The 20167-nt window shown below is 44.8% G+C and overlaps 1 long non-coding RNA gene across 1 annotated transcript in view; it reads right to left on the bottom strand.

Moving 5' to 3' along the window:
- Positions 1-882: 882 nt before the first annotated feature.
- The window catches only part of LOC110344315 (uncharacterized), a 33486-nt gene continuing 14201 nt past the window's right edge, over positions 883-20167 (bottom strand). The window contains exons 2-4 of the long non-coding RNA XR_002386816.2: positions 12920-16307; positions 11765-11986; positions 883-8742 (exon numbers count right to left, since the gene is read on the bottom strand). This is a non-coding gene — a long non-coding RNA (uncharacterized LOC110344315). The remainder of the gene's footprint in view (positions 8743-11764; positions 11987-12919; positions 16308-20167) is intronic.

The raw sequence follows: 20167 nt of genomic DNA on the forward strand, positions 1-20167 counted from the left end.
AGTGGTAACAGTCCTTTTAACAGTGTTAGGGACCTATGCTGCCACCATCCTATAGCTTCAAGTTCACTCCAGCATTATCCAGGCATCAGAGGAAAGACAGTATGGGGATGCAACAGTATAAGAGGGGGCTATGGCCTAGAAGGGGGACATGTCACTTCTGCCCACAACCCTTTGGCCATGATAGGGATGGGAGGGAGGTGAGGGAGGCTGAGCAAAGGCAACATGAAGATTATCTGTGGTGATGAAAAATGGGTGTGCATCTTGACTGTATAATATAGATGTCAATATTCAGATTGTGATATTGTGCTCTGGTTTTGCAAGACATTATCATCAGAGATCCAGGTGTGGTGGCACAAGCCTTTAGTCCCAGCACTCAGGAGGCTGAGGCAGGAGGATTGCTGTGAGTTCAAGGCCAGCCTAGGTATATAGTGAGTTTGAGGCCAGCCTGAACTGCATAGCAAGGCCTTGTCTCATTAAAAAAAAAAAAAAAAGGAATGGCTAAAATGTACACAACACTTGTCTATATACTTCTTACAACTGTATATAAATCTAATTTATCTCAAAATTAAAAGTTCATCTTTTGTACTTGCCTAGCATACACAAGGCTCTGAGTTCAATTCCAAGTATCACACAAAAAAATCAACTTTTCAAACGAGCTCATGCAATTTATAATTTCATAATGCAAGCTCTCAGAAGATTAAATGAATTTTTAAAGTGTAAATTGTATAAAAATGTATGTGTAGGCTGAGGATTTAGCTCAGTGGTTCTGCCGCTTGCCTTGCAATTGCAAGGTCCAGAGTTTGATCCCCATACCAAAAAAAAAATGCATGTGAATATGGTATGGGTTTATAAGTACCTATACAAGTCTCTTTGGGAGCCCAATGGAGGGAAAGTAAAAGCCTTTATGGAGAAAGATTTCTGACCACAGGGTTAATGAGATCTCATCTCCCAGAAATCCCTAAAGAGAACCTCACACAAAGGCTTGACATCTGTGTACCAGCTTCAGTCAAGGTGCAGTGACCCTGTATCCTCTTTTCTATTTCATCTTTCTTTGGTTATCATCCTCATAAAGCTCTAGAAAGCTCTATTCAGGTAATAAAGGGTAACTGCTATGCCAGACAACCCCTAAATCTCAGTGGCTTGACATAACAAACATTAATTTCCACTCACCACATATATTTGGGGTACTCTCAATTGGGAAACTCTCCTGGAAAGTTCTCCTTTTAGCAGTGTTAGGGACCTATGCTGCCACCATCCTATAGCTTCAAGTTCACTCCAACATTATCCAGGAATCAGAGCAAAGACAGAGTATGGGGAGGCAACAGTATAAGAGGGGGCTATGGCCTAGAGGAGGACATGTCACTTCTGCCCATACCCCTTTGGCCATAAGAGAAATATGATTTTATGCAGCTACAAGGGGACTGGGAGATGTGGTTTTCCTGTGCACCATTACCGCATTCTTCCTGTCATAAGGTCCCTCCATAGTTGGTCCCCACCATGAAACAATTTCTCCTCAAAAGATGCAATCTCCTGATCCTCTTCACAACCCATCCTCCAGGCTACAGCATATCAGACTCAGTCCAAAAGCAGGAGGATGGCTCACTCTGCATCACTGTTCTCTGGGACTAAGACAGGTCACATGTGCCCACTCAAACAGCTTCTTCTGCTTCAGGATTCCATCCTCCTTCTTCACCTCATCAGAGCCCCGAGGTGGCCCCAAAGGGCAGGCAGGGAACTTCTGCTATCCCATTCCCCACTGCCCTGGTTGCCTGCTTCTGTTCATGAGTCTCAGCAGAGGCCATCAGGGAACTCTGTTCCATGGAAGTGACACAATGAATCCCAGCAAAGAGGAGGGAGGAGAAGGCTTGAGGAGAGCGAGACAAACCGGGCTCTGCTTCAGATACCTTGTACCTACAAGGCCATGAGTGGAGGCTTCCAGATGCCAGTTGCATCTATGGACTGTGAGCTCAGAAGAAAAATCTAGACCAAGCTATTCTACATCTTGCATTTGAAAGGATACAGATTCAATTGCTGTTTCAAACCCCCCCAATAACAGTGGTTTAAACAAGATAAGGTATCATTCTCATAAGCATCATAACATGAGGGCCTATGTGGTTTCTTAAGGTGTCAGAGCCCAGGTTCCCTGTGTCCTGTTGCATGAGTGTAGCCCAAGATGGCTCATTACCTTCTACATTCCAGCCAAAGAGTAGATGGGGCAAGGGGCAAGTCCCTTCACTTTTAGGGCATACCCCTGAGAAATGCATACATCATTTCTCTTTACAACCCATAGGGCACAACTAGCTGAAAGGGAAACAGGACATTGGAGCATCCACATGCACAACTGATTTCTATTATGGAAGAAATGGAGAGTGGATATTCTAAGACAGCTTGGAATCTCTGCCAATAAAACATTTCTGAGAACATACCTTCAAATATGTGTGTGTTTCATAATTAATACGTATGTTGATATTTATATTACTTATTTATAAAGCTTACTTTTTAGGAAAAAAATACACTCCAAAGATCATCTGGCACACAGCCCCTTCTAGACCACTGCTTTAGACTAAAGGTGTAGCTTTATTCATTAATAACAAATAGGTAGTGCCTGAAGTCTGGAGCTGGAGGTCACCCAAAGAGAGACACAGAGAAGAAAAAGAAGAAGAAAGCTCAAGGATCGGTAGTTGGAGCACTGACATTTAGGAATTGGGCAGAAAGAAAAGAAGCAGGAGTGTTCTGAGAAAACGGGCTGGAGCCATCCAAGAACTAGAAGGGGAAATGGGATAAGGAAGTCCTAGGGAAATCAGGGGTAAAGAGAGTTTTGGAGAAAGCCATTTGGGATGCGGACTGAAGAGGTGCTATTGATTTGCCAGTGTGAAGGTCACTGGCAGACAGGGTGACAAGAAAAGAAAATCAAGATGAAGATGTAAGAAAGGATTAGGTAGTACATCCCAATTTTATGTGCTAGGAAGGAGGTACCATCACAGGTTTTGGAGTAGCAGAGCTTCCTGATGACAGCAGAATGTTAGGAAGACTGAGGCTGCATTTGTAAGAAAAGTGGCTTAGAGGAAACAGAGCCTGAAGTCTGGAGACTGGTGAGGATGTGAGTCCAAACCGGTTGACCTGAGTGAAAACCACCTCAAGTGAAAGGCACTGCCTAGAAGAAATGGGAATGACCTAGAGTCCAACACAATAAGAAAACCTATGGAGAAGGAAGAAAAAAATGGACTCTAGCTCCTCATTCTTTTTGCCTGAGTAGTACTCCACTTTAAAAAAAAAAAACACATTTTCTTTATCCAGTTTCCAATTGATGGGCACTTGGGCAGTTTCCAAGTTTTAGCTATTGCAAACAGTGCTACTATGAACATGGGTGCACATTTATCACTGTGGTATGATTCTTTTAATTCTTCTCAGAAGATACACAGCAGGAGAATAGCTGGGTCAAATGGGACCCCTAGTCCTAGTTTTTTGAGGAATCTCCATACTTAATTTCCACAGTGGTTGGACCAGTCTACACTCCCACCAACAGTGGAGAAGGGTTCCTTTCTCCCCACAGCCCCACCAGCATTTGTTATTGGTTGATTTCTTGATAGCAGCCATTCTTTCTGGGGTGAGGTGGAATCTTAGTGTTGGTTTCATTTGCATCTCTCAAATGACCAGTGATGCTGAACATTTTCTCATAAGTTTATTTGCTATTTGTACTTCTTTGAAAAATGTCCGTTAATTTCAGATGCTCATTTTTGAATTGGGTCTTTAAACTTGGGAGGTCTGATTTTAAGTTCTTTATATATTCTAGACAGTAGAGGTTTGTTAGAGGAGCAGTAGGCAGTTAGACAGGGCCAGCCCCCCAAGAGCCAACATGGAGGACAATCAAGACACTTTCACTGAGGGCCAGCATCATAGAAGAGAAACTACCACACCCCATGCGCTTCCCCTAAGGATGAATAGCAGTGATTGACCTTACCCACCCCTTCCAGGAAAGATCCCTGACTGGAAATTCTTGTACACTTGCTATGTTACTTGCTTCCCCATTGGATCCCCATTTAATCAATATTACCTAAATGACTATACTTGTCATAATCTTATTGGTTGATCATAGTTTTATCCACCTTTTGATTTCTCACTGGATCAATATTGCCTAAGCAACTGTACTTGTAATCTTACTAGTTGACTATAGTTTTGTCCAACCTTGAACCCACCTCACCTCATGGCTTTGTCCCATAAAACACCTTTGAGAAGCAGGGTAAGCAGGTAACACATTTTCTGGTCTCCCTATTATCTCTCTTAGACAGAAGCTATCTTTCCCTCAATAAATTTTTCCTACTCTTAACCTGCAATGTTCCTAGAATTCATTCTTCAGTTTTAGAGAACACAAACTCGAGCTTTGGATATCTGGCAGGTTTGGGAGTTACATCTATTCCCCCTATATCAACTGGAGACACTAATAAAGAGAGCCACCTGCCCCTTCACTAGGAATGAGGTCTACTGCCCTGGCTGCCTCTGAATTGACAATTCCTCTGTCAAATTATTGTAAAGATTAAATAGGAAACTTGAATCTCATAAAAGAGAGATGAGCAGGTTCTGGTGTTTGGACAAATAACTACAAACTTCAAGGATAACACAGCTATGTGGTGCCCTGGATACAACTGTGGGGCCAATCCTAGATTTTCTAGGCATCTCAAAGAGTGGAGCTTGCTTAACCTTTATGGAACATCCATGACACACCAGGTCCACACTCCAGATCTGGAAGGATGAAGAGGGAGTTAAAGCAAAGGTATTTGGAAAAAAAGGAAGGTATTTGGGGCTGAAGGAATAGCAAGTGATGAGGTCAAATACATAATTAAATTCTAGGTCAGTTGGCCACAGTTGGCCATAGAAGAGGGAAGGAGGGAAGGAGGAGAGAGGGAGAGGAACAGCAGTTCCAAGGAGGAGGAGTAAGTTACAGCCAAATTCTGATGAGTCTTATGTGGTAGGGACCTTGGGTTTTATTTAGAGGGCAATGGGGAGCCATTGAAAGATTTTAAATGGGAGAAGGCATGATCAGATTTGTCTTAGAAATGCAACAGGGTGGTTCACTAAGAACATCCTGTGGTGGAATAGCTTGTTGAGATATACTAGCTGAGTCTTGCCTTCTCCATTGTAGGTTCCTGGTAAAGAATGAAAGGCATTCCTCCCCACCTCCTCCTCACTCCCACCCCAGGAGGGGAGCCAAGGCTTTCTATCTCTGAGGACTGGGTTGTCCTTAGCCACTGGAAAAACACAACGTTTTTGTGTATTCTGAGGCAAAAAGGAAAAGGAAGTTGCCAGGCCTTTATGTCTCTTTGTTTTCGGAGGCCTGGGTTCAGCCAGGGAGTGTCTGTGCTAGGAATTTAAGGAGGAGAAAAACAGCACTCAGAGAGTTTACAGGATTGTAGGATTTGAAAGAGGCTGAGGCCCAGACTTGGGGACTGGTTGGCTGTGGAATGAGCAGTGAGAAAAGGGAATGGAGGATGGCGCCTAGGGTTTTGGCTGGACTCACAGGAAGATGAGTGGTGAAATTGTCACTGGCTATCATGGGTCCTTGCTTTCATGATAATGAGATTAAAGCTAAAGCAACAGTATGCATTTATAGGCAAAAGCTTCAACTGGAAAGTAAGAGAAGATAAGGAAAGGACACCTGCTTGAGTAGAAGTCAGAAGGGGCACACATTGGTGAAAAGGATCAGACTGGCCCATTCACAAAAGAATGGAAACCAGTTTTGTCACAAGTCAAATGAGGGTTCTTTTTGCCCACTTCAGGTGGAAATTTTGAAGTGGCAAAATGCTGCTCCCTTTGTCAGTTTTCAGCTATGCTTGTGACTCTCAGCTCTTAGTGTCACAGCTGAGCCTTGAGTACCAGCATCTGTTCTTAATGTTATAGCTCCAGGTATAATAGTTCTTAGTGTTACAGTCCCTGATGGCTCCTCACCACCCCATCAGCTCCAGTGCAACACAGGTTTGTAAGCTGCTTGGTGGCCTTCTGGAGCCCTAGGAGCAACTTTTGCTGGCCTCTCTGAGCAGCTGCCTATGACCTCAGGTCTCAGCCTTTTCTTCTTCCTTTGCCAGTGGCCTCAGGCCTCAGATTCTGTCATTGCTGGCAGCCTTGGGCCTGGGCTCACCAAAGGCCTTCAGTCTCTGAAGCTCTTCAGGTTAATAACCCCTAGTGTTACCAAGCCCATTAGTGCAGCCCACCCAGCCCACTCTTCCCTAGGTAAAAATCATTAGCTGGGAATAGGACCACATATTGAGGCCTTTATCAGTACCTGGGCAATAGCACAGGTGACAGACAGTGCACTGGAGGGAACCCTCCTGCACCGACCCAAGGCTTATATGAAGGAGAAGGGCTCCACAGTCACAATCCTCTGCATTTTGCAGACAACTAGGGGACTTTGGGGGGTGTCATTTGCAGGGTGGAGCCATCCAGAGGGGCCATAATGCAGAGCCATCAGGATAGGTGCATCTCTCAAGCCTACTGCAACCAGGTCCCATATCTTCTGGAGCTGCTGTAGGGAACCTAGGACACCCTCAGCTGTCATGACAACAGCTCACAGACAGCTTCCATACTTCCACAAAAATGGTGGGGTCAAAAAACATGACTTTTGTTTCACTTTTATTTACCTGTTGGGCATCAACAGGCCCAAGCAAAGAGTCATGTTTTTTGTTGTTTTTTGTTTGTTTGTTTGTTTGTTTAGCAAAAACCATTTTTAAGCCCCTGTATATCCTAGAAGAAAACACAAATCAAGCTTTTAATGAGTAACAAGTTAAGGGACCGGGAGTTTGTTCATCTTTTGACCCTATGGTGGTCTCTGATGACATCATGACTATGTTAGGAGAGATGACTGAATAGAGGAGAAGATATGTTTAGCTCTTAGGAGGAGCAACTCCCATACATCTGAGCAGCACACAGCTTTGAGAAGCACACAGCTGTGAACAGACTCCCACCCAGGAATTGGTGTATGGATAATTCTTGGGGGAGGAGGAAATCTCATGGCTACCCTGCTGCCACATGTCCTGTTGGCCTCTCCTGCCTGGACATTGACCAGTGACAGCATTTTCCAGGCAGATGTAGAAGAAAGTTGCCCTCGTTTGGCACTATTGGGAAATAAACAGCCTGAGTGCCAGTCTGGACTCAGGAAGCCTGGCTCAGCTTCAGTATGTGTTGAGAGACAGAGCCTACCCCATGGCTCTCAGGCCTCTTTTTCCTCATTGGTAAGAGAGCAAGGTTGGACCTGATGTTCTGCATGGTTCCTTCTAGATTGTGCATTCAGAGCCTGCAAACGCTCACTTGAGTGCCAGATGGAGCAGAACTCGCCCTCACAGCACATTGGGAGGAGCGTGGAGCATGTGCACAAGTGGCCAGGCTCCCACAAGGTCACCAAAGAGAATTCCTAGAAAGTATGGGAACTGGCAATGGGCCGGCCCCTGGGCTGTAAGTGAGAAGGGCAGCCTCACTTATTTCCTCTGCTGGGTTAAGGGCAGTGCCTGGTAAGGCCAAAGGCACTCTAGTTCCTACTTGTCAACAACCAGGAAGCAGACCAGCACCTCCCCTGACTCCTTGCTCACAGATCCCTCTCTTCAGCTGCACCCCATTGCTGCCTGGTACCTTCAGGAAGGCTCTAAAACTAGGAAAGTGTTTTCACAAGCTGGGCTTCTTGCTTCTCCTTCCTCCAAGCAGTTTTCCTTTCCCTCCCTACTCCCCTCTCCTTTTGTGATTGCTGAATTCATCTTTCTGATTACCTTCCCTAGGGACCGACAGACTGTCTGAGAGCTAATCTGACCAGTGGCCTGATGTGCTAGAGGGGCGGGAAGGGAGACAGTTCACAGAGATGCTCAGCAAGGACTCCCAACCCAAAGCACATAGAAGCCAACACTATGGTGCCAGTTTTTGCAAAAAGAGGTTGACCAGCAAGGAGGACAGGAAAAGTTAAAAGTTGCTTCCAGATCAGTGAATAGGGGAAAAAAAATTATAGGAAGACAATGGGGAGAAGCTGCTTATTGATTGGATGGGAAGAAGGGGAAGTTTTCAGGGTTCTTCTGCACTTCAGTAGATGGTCAGCATGCTTTTCCTGGGGTGAGTTATCATCACATTCTGTGCTGGGAATTTTCTGAGCTTGTGACATCAAGAGGACCAGATGAACTTTCTTCTTCTGTGCATAGCCATTCTTTTAAAAGCCAGTTTCAATCCAAACTTGAGTGGACGCTGGAGGCTTTTCCCAAAAAGCAACTTGACGACACTTCGTTAAGTAAGGAATTTATGAGAGGGAGTATCCAGGCCTTTGCTGGTTTCACTGGCAAGAAAATGTAACAAACTTAGTAGAACAAACTGCTAATGTGTAATCCATACATAGGATAGTCAGTTGAAAGGTTGTTATCCCCATTTTTACAGATAAAGAAACTAAGTCTCAAAGCCTGAAATAACTTGCCCAAGACTACAAAAGTAGTGCAAGTCTGAATTTCAGCCCAAATATCCTTGGCTTTCTTTGTTTCCCTTCCATTCTTTCAAACAATGTTTACTGATCTTCTACTTTGTACCAACATTCTCTGGGGAGTCAACGACAAAAGAAGTAAAGTTGAAGCTTTCAAGTGCATGCAGGATAGGCAGTGGAAGGACTTGCAACCAAAGGTCCATTGTATATGAAGGCACCTGGAGGTGAGAGTGTGCAGTACCATTGCTCACCACAGTAAAGTTCCTCTGTATCTCCTGAGTGCAGATTCCTGCGGCCAGCATCTGTAAGGTCAGGGTGAGGCCAAAGTGAGTTCAGGGTGACGCCTCACGACCCGCACTCCCTACCCCTACCCCGTCCAAGGGTGTGAGGCCAGCAGACTTCCTGCCCAAGCCTGGCTTCCTGAGGGAGGGCTCTGTCCGCCACGAGGTCCACCTGACAGCCTCAGCCTCCCTCCCTCAGCCCAATCTTCAGTTTAGCTAAGCTGCTGGATCCCTTTGGGTTTGATACTATCTAATTGGTTGTGGCTAATCCCATATTAACTTCTCTTGCAGAAGCTAGAGGGCCTTTCCCCGCCTTCCATCACATCCCAACCCCTACAGAAGCTGCTGTTATCATGTTTATGAGCCTCCACAGCCACAGACAGGCGAATTTGCATATAAATAACCTGCCAGCACAAGAGGCTGCAAGAGGCACCTGGTAACGACTCTTTATTACTCTGGAGAGAGAAGGGGAGCACGAAGGCCTTGTGCACTGGGTGGCCCAGTCGGGACAGCTACATTTCCACTGGCTGATTAGCTGAGAAAAGGTCAGTGCCCCCCTCAAACAGCAGAGGAAGAACCGAAAGCCTCGGAGCTCCTCCCCTTTGGGAAACCCTGGCCCTTGAAGCCAAGACCTGAGATAAAAAGACCTAGCCTGTCACTAAGGCTTCTTCTGCCTGAAAATTAGTTCAAGCAGCCAGGTATGGCCCTTGGTGCAGGTGGGGGCTCATGTCTTTAGAGAACTGTCTACTGCAGAGGACCTGGCAGGGAACATTTCCCAGACAAACAGCAAGAGAAAGGTGGTGAAAAATGGAGCACTGTTGGAGCCCCTACCTTGAGTCTTTGCACTGGGATTCTTGGGGAATGGGGGGTGGACTGGCCCTTGAAAAATAGCTAGGTGGGAAGCAGAAGAGGAAGCAGTCCAGACTGCATGGGATGAGGCAGGCAAGACATGGTCAATGAACAGCCACTGAGTGTACTGTTTGCTGGTAGAGTGGAATGTTTGGAGGGAGATCAACTGGAAGGACCACCAAAGGTGTGGCTGCAGTCATTGGTAGAGGTCCCCAGGTGATATGGTTGTGACTTTGTCTCCTGTGCCTTGAGGACTTTTGAAGGGAAAAGGCAAGTGGATGGGTAGCTCTGTGGGCTTAAGCTGATATCACCATTAAAAGTGGATGGCCCAGGTGTGGTATGCACACATGTAATCCGAGATGCTTGAAAAGCTGAGGCTGAAGGATTGCAAGTTTGAGGCCAGTCTGGACTACACAGTGAGTCCAAGCTAGCTGGGACTATATAATGAAGACTCTGTCTCAAAATTAAAAATTAAAAATGGCTGCAGATGTAGTTCCCAGGTAGAGAGGCCCTGGGTTTGATCTCCAGCAACACACACACACACACACACACACACACGGATGCCCCAAGTGTGACCAGTCAGCTGAGGCTTCTTTTGCCCAGATTGGATGGAAATCTCAAATTGGTAGTGTTACTCCCTTGAAATTAGTGGTTCCTGGCTTTGAATGACAGTGACTCAACCCTTAATGCCACAGCTCTGAGCCTTGAGTGCTAGAACTTCTCAGCTCTTAATGCTATAGCTCTTAGTGTTATAGTTCGTAGAGCTAAAGCCCCCATTAGTTTATAACCACCCCTATTAGCTCCACCACTGCTCAGGACTATAGTCCCTATGTGGCTTTCTGGAGCCCTAAAAGCCCTACTGGCAACTTTTGCTGCCTCGGGGGTGGGCGTAGGGCTGGCTCCACCATTACCCTCCTTGTGGCCCAGCACTGCCCCCTCCACTCTCTCTGAGGTACACAACTTTGCTGATCTCAGGTCTCAACCTTTTTCCTCCTCTTTTGCCAAAAGCCTCAGGCTTCACACCTTAGGCCTTGCCACCAGTCTGCAGAACTCTTCAGAGTTAATAACCCCTAATGTTACCAAGTCCTTCTACCACAGCCCACCCAGCCTTCTCTACCCTGGTTTTACCTAAAACCAGGCATAGGGGATAGGAACACTGGAGCAGGCCTGTATTAGGCTCTGTGCTGCAGCACAGGGACAGTGTACTGAAGGGAATGCTCCTCCATGACCAAGGAGTCTGAGGGAAAGCTGCTTCTATAGCAGAGGAAAAGGCTGCCGGGTGCAATCTCCTGCATTGCGCAGATCTGCTCAAGGACTTTTGGAATAGTGTCCAGAGGTGACAGGGCCATGCAAGGTGGGGCTACTCAGAGCAGCTATAAGGCAGAGCCATCTGGGATAGGTGTGTTTTTCACCTGTTGCAGTTGGGGTCCGTATCTTCTGCAGAGGCTTAGTGCATCTAGGACAGTCTCAGGTGTCATAGCAAGAGACCAAAAATGGTGGGGCCAAAAAACATGGCTGTTGTGGCTTTTGTGGTATCTCCAGGAAGAACTGTACTCTTAACTATGGCCCATTGGGGTTAAAGGGACACAGAAAAGAGCATTCACCCTGTTGCCTCCCCTATCTTTGTCTTTAGGTACAATTTTATTTTACTGCTCCTCAGGCAGGTGGCAGTGGTGGCTGGAGTGGGGGAGTCAGGTCATGCCCCTCTATGGCTGTCGGAGTCACTCCTCTTTTTTTCTGTTTCCCACAGGTCACCTAAGGAGACAAGGAGGGATCTACTAACACAGCATGCCCTGGCTCCTACTAACAGGCTTCATTCAGAGCAGAGAACACACCAAACAGAAGAAGGAACAGAGTTCGGTGGCAGCTGGGGCTTTGGAGGAAGTGGGCTTCAAGGATAGGCTCAAGAGACCAAATCTGTGTATGAAGTCAAGACTGTTGTAAAATAGAATTTAAAAACAAAATTTCCTAACTTCAAAAACCTCTCCGCAAAGGCTGTATCTTAGTATTGAGTAAGTGTTAAACCAGAATGTGATGCAGATCTCAGGCTCTCTGCTGAGAGATTGCAAAGACAAAACTCAACCTCATCCCCTTACATAGCCAAGCACTACACATGTGTTTTCTAGATGAATAATAACTAGACCTCGAGTAAGAGGGCTTGACAGCATTATCTACAACACAGAGTTCATCCTACCTTTACGTGGTAATTGGGGTGAGCATCTGTGTTACTTATGGCTTTATCCAGGGAAAAATAAGCTTCTTGTCTTCATGATAGGAAGTAGTTTTGCAAGTTGGAGCAGGATACTCACTGAAGTCAGGCTCTTACCCTCCCACAGGAACTGAGAGATGGGGCTGCTGTCTCCTTTCATGCTCTGAGATCTCTGAGACATTCCTGAGTTGTAAGACCTGCAAGAGGCTTATTAGCCATTATAGAAATTTGAAAAGATGAGAAAGGAATTCTGAAAAGGGAGAAAGGGAAAAATCTCTCCCTGTATTTTCAATAGAGGGGGCTCAGGCTCTTATTTTTAATTTGCATTTGCCCTTCCAGGATCCATCATCTAGGAAGTAGCTAGGTTAATCTGGGGGAAGCACTGGGTGCCTTTCAGACCTGGTTGGACTCCCAACTCTACCTTGTGCTGGCTGGTTGGACAAGTCAACTCTCCTCTGAGTTGCTTTCCTCATCTTCAAAATGAGAGTTATAATTATTACCCCCACGGAAACATGAGGAACGAATGAGATCATATTTTAAAGTCAACTGGAATGCAGTAAGTTCTTTGAAATACTTCTCTCTGAAATTAAATTGTATAGTATCATGAGGGCTGGAATGGTAGAATGAGTAGTAGTTCATCAAATCTCAACATGCTAACACCAAGGGATTCCTTGAATGCCTACATCAGATGGTTATGGAGCAGATGAGAGAGAAATGCTCCTTTGTGCAGCTGGTCATAAATTCAAGGAGCTTGTTTCCCTAAGAGGTATCATGTCAGAAAATATAAATAGGTTGCAGAAGGGTTTAGGGTATTTGTGGATGATAGCACTAAATGGGTTGCTAAGAAAGAGCAGATGTTGGGGCATGATCCTAATTCTGAGGTTGACAGCTTTGAGGGTAAAGCTTTTCCCATCAAATATCTTGGAAAAATAGTCAAGGGCAAGCTGGCTAGACAGATGTGTCGCGGGTTAGGATTTAGGGGATCATTCTTCTATTCCTGTGCTCCACATCCCACTGGTCCCCCAAATCCCCAAGATGATAGGCTGAATGTGCAGCAGTATCATCTCTATTGTTCCCTTGTCATTTCTACCAAAAAACAGCATTGTGTGGCCCTCTCCCTACTACGGAATGGCTACCTACCTCTGGTCTGGAATGGCCACCTCTCTTGAGATGGGGCAGTGAGGGCACAAAGGCCTTCAGTCCCCAGGCAGTGATCCAACAGAGAGCCACCATGTCCAAATGTCTTGTTGCTCTGCATTCTCCAGAACCCCACCGTTACATCTGTGGAATGCCTTCCTTATTGCCATGGCAACCAGGTTTCCTGGGAGGAAGGCCTATGGGCCCCAGCCACCATTCTGGGGAGTTGCTGTTGGTTCATGCCCTCCAAATTACAATGTTTCTCCCATGACCCAACAGTGCAGCCCTAAGTTGTGGCTACTAAGTGAAAGAGAGAAGGTGTCTAAACCATATTTGGACATTTTATTTTGGTTTGGCTTTGGGTTTTTTACCACTTGGGGCTGGAGAGGTGAGAAGAGCAATAGACTAGAGTAGTCCAAATTTCTAGGGTTTTCCAGGTGCCTCAGTGAGCTCATTCCTCCTTGCCCAGCACCTGCTCTCCTAGAATCAGAAAGGGGCTACTAGAGGCCCAGTGGGCCCAGTGAGCTGGGTGGTCAACTGTGATGTGAGGGCGGGTGAGAAAGAAAGCCAGCACAGGGCTGGCAGCAATAGCAGGTTTTCATCTGAGGTGGCTGAGGGTGTGGAGGGAGCTTCTGGGGCAGATGGCGGAATCAGGGCAGGATGATGACGGTGACAGAGCCAACAGCGACGGCTAGAGCAGAGCTAAGCCAGCACCAGGGGATGATTGAATGGCAGCTCGGGAGGGATTGAAGTGGAAGACAAAGGATTTGCTGCAGAGCCCATAGCCTGACGGAGCAGGGGACGCTTTAATGCCAGCGATAGTGGCTGTGGCGGGCCAGGGTGGGGGCTGGGGGTGATTTAGTACCTTGGAAGACAGAACAGGCAGGACCTGTGCTTTGGGGACAGAGCTGCAGGCTGCTGCCATCCATCCCTCTGTGAAGGCAGTGGTGATGGTGACGGAGGACACAGGCTGGCAGAGGGAGGGGTGGCGGCGACCAAGGGGGAGAAGCACAAAGCTGGCTCCCAACACCGCCGCCCGTGAACACATTTTGCCCACATTCAGACAAATTCCAGGGCAGCTTTTCTCTGGGAAAGGGAAGCATAGTTCAAAGAAAACATATTGAATTGGCTAGAAGAAATAGCTAATTGGTTCCAGCTAGCTTCAGAAACCCACAGAGGATCTTGTGAAGCACTGCAATGGGCCAGCAGCTGCCCTCGGCCCTGCCAGACACTGGAACACCAGGCTTGGCAGAGAGGGCACCCCAAAGCTGTCAGCCCTAGACAACAGCCTGCCCAGCCACCCCACTGCCATCAGAGAGGCTGTAAGGCACCAGGGCAAGGCAGGTGAGATAGGGCCAGGGACTCTACCAGGTTTGGAGCTGCCACCTCAGACACCTTCACAGGCTACTCTGACTCCATCTTCCCAACTGAAAAGGAGATAAAGCCAAACTAGCATCAGCCTGACATCTCAGGGCTTTTGAGAGAGTTGAATGAGAAAAAGTTATGATTCAAACACCAGCAATTATTGTCCATGAGCCATGAAGCTTCATGAGAGCAAGGAGTTTCCTGGGCTCACTTCATACCCTCTGTGTTGAGCACAATGCCTGGCACGAATATTGTTGAGAGTTAACGGATAATGGGGAATATTCATTCCTCCAGTGGTCCCTTCTGTCATCCATGCAAACTGACCCCAAGAAAGTTGGGAGTCCAAGCTAGGAACATTTGAGTGTGACCCTGCCCCAAAGCCAATCTCCAGTCATGTTCATATTGGTTATCATTTTTAATTAGTCACAGCTCTCTTGTCCTGGAAGACAGGGAGTAGGGAGTGATTCAAATTTGATGGAAGGGGTTGGTCTAGGAGCCCCTTGTCAGGAGAGAGCTAGGCTTCTCCTTGGGAGCGCCTTCTCTCTCCTGTCTCTGTGAAGCTCTCTGATTCAGAGGCAGAGATGGGGAGAGACAGGATCACTTTATGACCTTCATGCACAATTCAGTTTGAGATTTGGAGGCCCCACTATATATCAATCTTCTTAAACTACATACACATTCCATATTAATTCTAATTTGGATACAACCAGGAGTTAAGTGGCAGTTGACTAGTTGACATGTTTTGTAGACATGTAATCAAACACTTATTAATTTTGCTTTTGCAGTTCCCTTTTTGCCTCTTGGGGCCAATCTATTCTTTTTTGGGGTGTCAAGCATTTCTGGAGGCCCTTGCAAATGTCATAGGACCCAAGCAGTAGGCCCATCAGCCAACAAAGTACCTGAAAGGGAGGGCTGGTGGTAGAGCCAAGGACAGACACCCCGTGTTCTCCTAGAAAGGGAGAAGCACCTCCACTTAATGGCTCTTCAGGCCTTTTCCAGGAAATAGGAGACACGAGTTCTGTCCCCAGAAATATCCCCCATGTGCTGTGTGTACCTGGATGTCTTAGTTACTTTTCTTTCATTGCTGAGACAAAATACATGGAACCAAAAGTTAAAGGAGGAAAGGTTTATTTAGCTCACAGTTGGTAGAGGTTTCAGTCCATAATCAGCTGACTCCAAGGCAGGGTTGGCATCACAGAGGAGAAACAATTCATGGTGCCCACAAGGTAGCAAAAGCAGCAAGAGAGCTTAACACTGTCTTTCTCCCCCTTTTATCTCATCCAGACTACTGGGATTAGGGCGGTGCCAAATCAATCACTCACGAGTAGTGCTTTAGTAATCACACGCTCTTAATCCTAGCATCAGCACTCTAGATTCACCCACTCATGACTGCATGAGACTTTGGGGGGGACCTCTAGAGCCAAACCATAACACTGGGTAAGCTGTGGGACCTTTTGGGCTTCCATGCTCCCCTTGGAATAGGCTTGGGAAGCAGAGATGGAGCCTGTGGGAAGGGTTGGTCACCAAGACCCCTCCGCCCCAGGTCAGATGTGACTGTGAGCATGTGTAGGGATTCAGGAGCAGTGGGCTCTGGGCATCTGTGATCTGAGCTGAGGCCATATTTACTCCCCCTGAAAGGCAAAGACTTTCTGACAAGCGGAGGGAGCTAGCCCTTCTCCTTAGTTCCTGCGACCAAGAAAGGGCCCAGTCAGACCCAAGTCTCATTACACCAGCTCTCTGCTTGCTATGGACTGAGTGCTAGTGTCCCCAATTCATACATTGAAGCCTCAAAACCTAATGTGACTGTATTTAAGGTTAAATGAGATCATAAGGGTAGGGACCTGATCTGAAAAGATTAGTATCCTTGTAAGAGGAGATAGAAGAGTGCTCCCTCTCTTTCCTCTGCCCAACTTGCCCTCCCCTCTGTCATCTGAGGACACAATGAGAAGATGACCATCAGTTAAAGAGCTCTCACCAGAGCTTGAACCCTTCCATACCTTCATCTCGGGCTCTCCGTCTGCCAGACCTGTGAAAAAATAAATGACTATTGTTTAAGCTGCCCAGACTATAGTACATTATTATTTTTATTATTTATATATTAATTGGGACATTTTAGGGATGCAATACATTTACATTTATCATCGAGTGTTTGTACCTGAACATGATGTATCTTAGTTCTTATTTTTTTCCCTATTACCTATGCACCCTTCACCCCCACCACCCTTCCATATTTACATAGACTTTGTTTCCTTTTTTTTTCCTTTCTCATCATTTTTCCTTTTCTTTCTTCCCTTTCCCCTTCCCCTCCCGCCACCCCTCCACCTTTGGACCTTTTCCTATTTCAAATTATCAATTATTTGTTTTAATCATTTTCATCCTTATTTACACTTTCAGTTTCTCACATTAGAGATACTATTCAGTATTTACATGTGTGTCCTATTTATTTCACTTGAGAGTATGGCCTCAATATGCATCCATTTAGCTCTAAATGACTCTAGTTTCTCATTCTTTATGGCTGAGTAGTACTACATTTTATAAAAAACCCCACATCTTCTTTACCCAGTTTCCAGCTGATGGGCACTTGGGCTGTTTCCAAACCTTAGCTATTACAAATTGTGCTGCTATAAACATAGGTGCACATATATTGCTGTGGTATGATTCTTTTAATTCTTTGGGGAAGATACCCAGTAGGGGAATAGCTAGGTCAAATGGGACCTCTAGTCCTAGTTCTTTGAGGTATCTCCATACTGATTTCCACAGTGGTTGCACCAGTCTGCACTCCCACCAACAATGGACAAGGGTTCCTTTCTCTGCACACCCCCGCCAGCATTTGTTATTGGTTCATTTCTTAATAGCAGCCATTCTTTGTGGGGTGAGGTGGAATCTCAGTGTTGTTTTCATCTGCATCTCTCAAATGACCAGTAATGTTAAACATTTTTTCATATATTTATTTGCTGTTTTTACTTCTTTGTCTGAGAAATGTCTGTTCATTTTGGATCCCCATTTTTGAATTGGGTCTTTGAATTTGGGGGGTCTGATTTTTTTCAATTCTTTATATATTCTAGATAGTAGACCTTTGTCTGAGGTACAGCTGCTAAAAATTTCTTCCCATATTGTAGGTTGTCTCTTAGCTCTGTTGGTAGTTTCTCTTGCAGTGCAGAAGCTTTTTAATAAGATGAAATCCCAGTTGTTGATTCTTTGTGCTAGTTCCCATGCTACTGAAATTTTGTTCATAAAGTCTTTTCCTATGCCAATGTCATTGAGAGTTCTACCTAACTTATCTTCCAGCAAGTTTACTGTTTCTGTCTTGATATTTAGTTCTTTAATCCACTTCAATCTTAGTTTAGTGCATGGTGATAGGTATGGGTCTAGTTTTCATCTTTGGCAGGTTGAAATCCAGTTTTTCCACCATTTATTGAACAGGCTATCTTTTCTCCAATGAGGGTGATTGGCTCCTTTGTCAAAGATGAGGTGGCTGAGTATGTCTGGAGCTGTTTCTGAATCTTCTAATCTATTCCACTGATCCTCGGTTCTGTTTCCTTGCCAGTACCATGCTGTTTTTATCAGAGTAGCTTTGTAGTGTAGTTTCAAGTTGGGGATTGTGATACCCCCAGCCATGTCTCTGTTGCCCAGAATTGCTTTTGCTATTCTAGGTTTCTTCTGCTTCCAAATGAATTTTTGGATTGTTTTCTCTAGTTCTGTGAAGTATATTGTTGGAATTTCAATCAGTATTACATTAAATCTATATAGTAGTTTTGGAAGTATGGTCATTTTCACTATATTGATTCTTCCTAACCAGGAACAAAGGATATCTTTGCATTTTCTTATATCCTCTTTGATCTCCTTCTTCAGAGTGCTGTAGTTTTCAGTGTAGAGGTCTTTTGCTTCCTTTGTTAGATTGATTCCTAGATATTTCATTTTTTACATGCTATTGTAAAAGGAATTATTTCCCAAATTTCTCTCTCAATGGGTCTGCTATTTGCATATAAGAAGGCTATTGTCTTTTGAGTGTTGACCTTATATCCAGCTACTCTACTGAATGTGTCAATTAGGACTAGAAGGCTTTTGACCGAGTTTTTTGGGTCTTCTATGTAAAGCATCATATCATCAGCACATAATGACAGTTTTACTTCTTCCTTTCCTATCTTTATTCCTTTTATTTCTTTCTCTTGTCTAATTGCTATGGCTAATGTTTCCCGAACAGGAGTGGTGATAGTGGGCATCCTTGTCTTGTTCCTGATTTTAGCATGAAAGTTTTCAGTTTTTGACCATTTAGTATGATGTTGGCTGTTGGTTTTTCATAGATAGCCTTAATCAGGTTGAGATAAAGACCTTCTATTCCAATTTTCTGTAGAGTTTTTATCATGAATGGGGGCTGGATTTTGTCAAATGCCTTTTCTGCTTCTATTGAGATGATCATATGGTTTTTGTCCTTGACTCTGTTAATATAGGGTATTACATTTATTGATTTATGGATGTTGAACCATCCTTGCATCCCTGGGATAAATCCAACATGGTCAGGGTGTATGATCTTCTTGATGACCCTCTGTATTCTGTTTGCCAGTATCTTGTTGAGGATTTTTGCATTTATGTTCATTAGGGAGATTGGTCTGTAGTTCTCTTTTTGGGTTGGGTCTTTCCCTGCTTTTGGAATCAAAGTAACACTTGCTTCCAGGAAAGAATTTGGAAGCCTTGCTTCCCTTTCAATTTCCTTGATGAGTTTAAAGAGTAATGGCAATAGTTCTTCTTTAAAAATCTTGTAGAATTCAGCAGTGAACCCATCAGGACCTGGGATTTTCTTTGTTGATAAATTTTTTATTACATTTTCAATTTCACTCATTGTTATTGGGGTGCTTAGAATTTCTTTTTTTTTTTTGTATTAAAGTCTTTTATTGGTACATTGTAGGTATACAACCCAATTACATTTCTCACTGGGAATTGTACCTTTACATAATGCATCTTGGTTCTTATTTTTTCCCCATTCCTAGACCTCCCTTCATGCACTCCACACTTCGCTATTTACAAAGACATTATTTCCATTTTTTCCATTTCTCATCATTTTTCCTTTCCCTTCTTTCCTTTCCCCTGCCCCTCCCACTACCCCTACCCCTTTGGACCTTTTCTTCCTATTTTACATTATCAATTATTCATTCTAATCATTCGAACATTTTAAGTGTACAATATAATGACATTCATCATTGGAAATTTGCACCTTTACATAGTCTCTCTTGGTTCTTATTTTTCAGCCTTGCCCAGCCCTCCCTTCAACCCCTCCAGTCCTCCCTATTTACAAAGATTTTGTTCCTATTTTTCCATTTTCTCATATTAATCCCGCTCCTTTCTATCCTTTCCCCTAGCCCTCCCATTTCCTTCCCCTTTGCCCCTTTTCTTCTTATTTCACATTACCTATTATACATTTAGTCCTTATTTATACTTTCAGTTTCTCACACCAGAGAAACTATTCAGTATTTACACATGTGTGTCCTATTTATTTCACTTAACAGTATTGCCTCAGTGTGCATCCACTCAGCTATAAATGTCTCTAATTTCTCACTTTTTATGGCTGAGTAGTACTCCATTTTATTAAAAAACCACATTTTCTTGATCCAGTCTCCAGTTGATGGGCATTTGGGCTGTTTCCAAGTTTTAGCTATTACAAACTGTGCTGCTATGAACATGGGTACACATATATCACTGTGGTATGTTTCTTTTAATTCTATGGGGAAGATCCCCAGCAGTGGAATAGCAGGGTCAAATGGGACTTCCAGTCCTAGTTCTTTGAGGTATCTCCATACTGATTTCCAAAGTGGTTGCACCAGTCTACACTCCCACCAGCAGTGGAGCAGGGTTCCTCTTTCCCCACAGCCCCGTCAGCATTGGTTATTG

Source organism: Heterocephalus glaber, unplaced genomic scaffold (assembly GCF_053883595.1).
Source record: "Heterocephalus glaber isolate CG9 unplaced genomic scaffold, H.glaber_assembly_v1.0 deba00001429, whole genome shotgun sequence".
In the NCBI taxonomy this organism is placed as follows: Eukaryota; Metazoa; Chordata; class Mammalia; order Rodentia; family Bathyergidae; genus Heterocephalus; species Heterocephalus glaber.